Raw genomic sequence first — 5,641 nt, 5'->3', positions numbered from 1 at the left:
CTGTATTTTGTAATTGTGTATATATACACAGTGTATTATGGCTGTCACATTTAAGGCATTAGAGATCATTAATTTAAAAAAACTAATTAATTATAATAATTTAATTATCTGTTATGGCCACATTTTAGGCTAAGTGGTGGCCTTATGTTCAATGAAAAAATAAGAGATATGAAGATTTGGAAATAAAACAATGTATTGATTTCTAATGCCACCTTCAGATATTTCTATTCAATTATTTACTCGTGCCACAATAATGTAATTTGAAGTCTTCTTTTCCTTTCGGCTGTTCCCTTTCAGGGGTCGCCACAGCAAATCATGTGCCTCCATCTAACCCTGTCCTCTGCATCCTCTTCACTCACACCAATTAACTTCATGTCCTCTCTCACTACATCCATAAATCTCCTCTTTGGTCTTCCTCTAGACCTCCTGCCTGGCAGCTCCAACCTCAGCATCCTTCTACCAATGTATTCACAGTCTCTCCTCTGAACATGTCTAAACCACCTCAATCTGGCCTCTCTGACTTTATCTCATCTAACATGAGCTGTCCCTCTGATGTACTCATTCCTGATCCTGTCCATCCCCGTCACTCCCAAAGAGAACCTCAACATCTTAAGCTCTGCTACCTCCAGCTCTGCCTCTTGTCTTTTCTTCAGTGCCACTGCCTCTAAGCTGTACAACATCGCTGGTCTCACCTCCGTCTCGAACACCTTTCCTTTCATTCTTGCTGATACTCTTTTATCACACAACACACCTGACACTTTTCTCCGCCCGTTCCAACCTGCTTGCTCTTCATGTCTTTTCCACAGTCTCCATTGCTCTGCACCTTCTTCACCTCTGCTCCCTGTAACTTCACCGTTCCACCTGGGTCCCTCTCATTGACACACATGTATTCTGTCTTACTGCGGCTAAGCTTCATTCCTCTGTTTTCCAGAGCAGACCTCCATCTCTCTAGATTTCCCTCCACCTGCTCCCTGCTCTCACTACAAATCACAATGTCATCCGCAAACATCATAGTCCATGGAGATTCCTGTCTAACCTCATCTGTCAGCCTGTCCATCACCAGAGCAAACAAGAAGGGGCGCAGAGCCAATCCTTGATGCAAACCCACCTCCACCTTGAACTCCCCTGTCACACCTACAGCACACCTCACCACGGTCTTACAGCTCTCATACATGTCCTGCACCACTCTAACATACTTCTCTGCCACTCCAGACTTCCTCATACAATACCACAGCTCCTCTCTCGGCACCCTGTCATACGCTTTCTCTAAATCTACGAAGACACAATGCAACTCCCTATGACCTTCTCTGTACTTCTCCATCAGCATCCTCAAAGCAAATACTGCATCTGTTGTACTCTTTCTATGCATGAAACCATATTGCTGCTCACAAATGCTCACCTCTGCCCTTAGCCTAGCTTCCACTACTCTTTCCCACAACTTCATTGTATGGCTCATCAGCTTTATTCCTCTGTAGTTGCCACAGCTCTGCACATCTCCCTTGTTCTTAAAAATTGGCACCAGTACACTTCTCCATTCCTCGGGCATCCTCTCACTCTCCAAGATCTTGTTAAACAAACTAGTCAGAAACTCTACTGCCACCTCTCCTAGACACTTCCATACCTCCACAGGTATGTCATCAGGACCAACTGCCTTTCCACTCTTCATCCTCTTCAACGTCCTCCTCACTTCACTCTTGCTAATCTTTGCTACTTCCTGCTCCACACCAGTCACTTCTTCTACTCATTCATCAACTCTTCAAAGTACTCCTTCCATCATCCCATCACACTCCTGGCACCTGTCAATACATTTCCATCCTTATCTTTAATCACCCTAACCTGCTGCACATCCTTCCCATCTCTATCTCTTTGTCTGGCCAACCTGTACAAATCCACCTCTCCCTCTTTAGTGTCCAACCTAGCATACAAGTCCTCATATGCTCTTTGTTTGGCCTTTGCCACCTCTACCTTCACCTTACGCTGCATCTCCCTGTACTCCTGTCTACTCTCTTCAGTCCTCTTAGTGTCCCACTTCTTCTTAGCTAACCTCTTTCTCTGTATACACTCCTGCACTTCCTCGTTCCACCACCAAGTCTCCTTGTCCGCTTTCCTCTTTCCAGATGACACACCGAGTACCCTCCTACCTGTCTCCCTGATCACATTAGCTGTAGTGGTCCAGTCATCTGGGAGCACTTCCTGACCACCCAGAGTCTGTCTCAGCTCCTCCCTGAAAACTACACGACATTCTTCCTTTTTCAACTTCCACCACTTCGTCCTCTGCTCTGCCTTTGTCCTCTTCATCTTCCTCACCACCAGAGTCATTTTACACACTACCATCCTGTGTTGTCTGGCTACACTCCCCTACCACTACTTTACAGTCACTGGTTTCTTTCAGATTACAACGTCTACACAAGATGTAGTCCACTACAGTACTCCACTAGAGTGCTTCTACCTCCGCTCTTATATGTCACCCTATGTTCGTGCCTCCTCTGGAAGAAAGTGTTCACTACAGCCATTTCCATCCTTTTTTTAAAGTCTACCACCATATGTCCTTCTGCGTTCCTGTCCGGAAGACCAAACCTGCCCATCACATTCTCATCACCTCTGTTCCCTTCACCTACATGCCCAGTGAAATCTGCACCAATCATCACTCTCTCACCTCTGGGGATGCTCTGCATCACTTCATCTAACTCACTCCAGAATATCTCCTTCGCCTCTAACTCACATCCTACCTGTGGGGCATAACCACTCCCAACATTGAACATCACCCCTTCAATTTCCAGCTTCAGACTCATCAACCTGTCTGATACTTTTTTCACCTCTAGAACATTCCTCACAAACTCCTCTTTCAGGATAACTCCTACTCCGTTTCTCTTCCTATCTGACCCATGGTAGAACAACTTGAACCCTGCTCCTAAGCTTCTAGCCTTGCTACCTTTCCACCTGGTCTCCTGGACACACAGTATGTCCACCTTCCTTCTCTGCATCATGTCAATCAACTCTCTAGCCTTCCCTGTCATAGTACCAACATTCAAAGTCCCTACTGTCAGTCCTACATTCTTAGCTTTCCTCTTCTCTCGCTGCCTACAAACACACCTTCCTCCTCTCCTTCTTCGTCTTTGACCAACAGAAGTCCAATTTCCACCGGTACCCTGTAGGTCAACAGCACCAGTGGCGGTCGTTGTTAACCCGGGCCACAACCGATCTGGTATGGAAGTCATTTTCACGATTCGCATTTTTATTTTGGCATGTGTTTTACGTCGGATGCCCTTCCTGACACAACCCTCTGCATTTATCCAGACTTGGGACTGGCACAAGAACACACTGGCTTGTGCCCCCTTGCGGTTGCAATGTAATGTTTTTGAAGTACAATCTTCATTTGGGCGCTTTTCCAAGCAATTTGATGAATGTGATTGTTTGCAATTAAAGCAGCATATATATATTTCTGTCACCTCGTAAAGTCTAGCTCTGTCCCTGTCTTGATGCCTTTTATGTTTTATGTAAAGCTCTTTGAATGGCATTGTTGTTGAAATGTGCTGTACAAATAAACTTGCCTTGCCTGAACCACGCGAGAGCCAAGCCAGAGACGCCGTCAGTCTAGGAGTATACAATGATCTATGGTATCAAAAACCGAGATCCAGTAATAGAAGCACTGAGGTGGAATCCGAATCCATAGTAAGCAGAAGATCATTTACCACTTTAGTAAGTGTGACAGGCCCTGAAAGCAGATTGAAAAGGTTCAAAAAGATTATTGTTAAATATGTGGGCCGAAAGTTGCTGAGACACAACTCTTTCTAGCACTTTTGAAATGAATGTAAGGTTAGAGATTGGTTGATAACTATTTAGAGATCATGGATCAAGGTGTGGTTTCTTAATGTTTAACCACGAAGGTCTTAAAGCTAATGGTGACAGTGCCAGTCGTAAGTGACAAATTAACAATTGGGATTTTACAGAAGTAGCTGGAGACGAGGAACTAATTTGGTATCTAATGTAATCTATTTTTCTGCAGAAAAAATATTAGTCCAGGAGTGTTCTATCGTAGAAAAGGTTTCAATCGTAGTCATCTGGACACTGTTTTCAGAATCAAGACACTTCGGCTCCCATCCGGAAGTCATTCTCAATTGTGAAAAAATGGACCGGGAACTGGTAAGTTTGAGTAACTGAGTAAGTTTGTTTATTGTTCTTGATTAAAAATAGGCTGCATTGGCAGCAGACAGAGCACGGTTATTATTTAATACAGTACCACAAGGTTGAATGATCTGAGTTCCTGGACAAAGCAATCCATGGTTGATAAATGTAATACAAGAGCCCCAAATTAGTTTAATTAAATATCAAGATTGGAGATTAAATTGAAAATGGACAAGGTGGGAGGGTACGCTGGAGAGGAAGATGTCTTGGGCTGGCAGGCAGAACCCCAGTGGATCAAGTTCATGGTCCAAGCTGTGTATGATGTCCTACCTAGCTCAGTAAATCTCCACATCTGGGGAAAGTGTGATTCTCCAGCTTGTCCTCTGTGCCCCAGGACAGGCTCACTCAAACACATCCTTAGTAGCTGTCCTACAGCCCTGGGGGAGGGCCGCTACTAGGGCGACACAAGCAGGTACTGAAGACAGTTGCAGAGGCTATCTCTAGAGCCGTGGCCAACAACAAGCATGTCCACAGCCAGAGGAACATCGCCTTTGTCAGGGCTGGTGAGCAGCCTCAGTCACAGCCCAGATCAGCAGGTCTGCTCACCTCTGTGTTGGACTGGGAGCTGCTAGTCCACTTGATGAGGCAGCTCAAGTACCTGGACTACCTTATGACAACTTCGTTGAGGCCAGACATGGTGCTATCATCAGCTCCATGTTCTTTATAGAGCTGACAGTTCCCTGGGAGGACTGTATAAGTGCCAGAGTAGAGGCTTTGGTGGCTGCACACTGCGCGAGGTGTTCACTCTACTTAGCATCACTGGGGCTACAAAAAGGAAAGCCATCAAGTACATAATGGAGGCTGCAGAGAGGGCCTCCAGATGGTTTTGGATCAGAAGGAGGGATCCGTGGGCCAATGCTGCTGGGACATAAGCTAGGATCTGATCAGCCCTGGCTGGGTCGCCTGAGCGAGGGTGTATGATGTTAAAAGACCCGAAAGACCCCATGACTTCAGGAAACATCACTAATGAATGTATCCCAGCGCAACCTAGGATGTATCTTCGAATCAAGTAAAAGTAAAATTACCGATTTTTAAAAATAAAAGGGTTTTACCACCCATTGTTCTGCTTGAGATGCTGGAACTTCGTGGACTGCTTGTATGAAAAGAAACATGAATATCATCATATGTGTAGATTAGACTGTTTTGGGGCATTGGTAATTTTCAAAAGGTTTAGTGTAGAGATATAACAATTTATACCTTCATAGTTGACATGATGACCAAGCTATATTCAAGTTTTCAGAGGGCTTGCGTAAACTGTGTCGGTGCTTTCCAAAAATTATTTTCCAAAAATGGGAGAGCAGAAAAAAAAAAAAAAAACTTCTGTGTTTTAGATTATGTGTTACCCCAGCTGTATCATACTACATCTAGAAAAGTTTCAAAAGGTGTCATTTCTAAAAACTATACCACAGCCATGAATGTCTCCCTCACAGGTTCTGAGTTATAAATTGGCCACTCT

This window comes from Siniperca chuatsi, linkage group LG10 (assembly GCF_020085105.1).
Source record: "Siniperca chuatsi isolate FFG_IHB_CAS linkage group LG10, ASM2008510v1, whole genome shotgun sequence".
Taxonomy (NCBI): domain Eukaryota; kingdom Metazoa; phylum Chordata; class Actinopteri; order Centrarchiformes; family Sinipercidae; genus Siniperca; species Siniperca chuatsi.
This window is presented reverse-complemented; position numbering follows the sequence as displayed.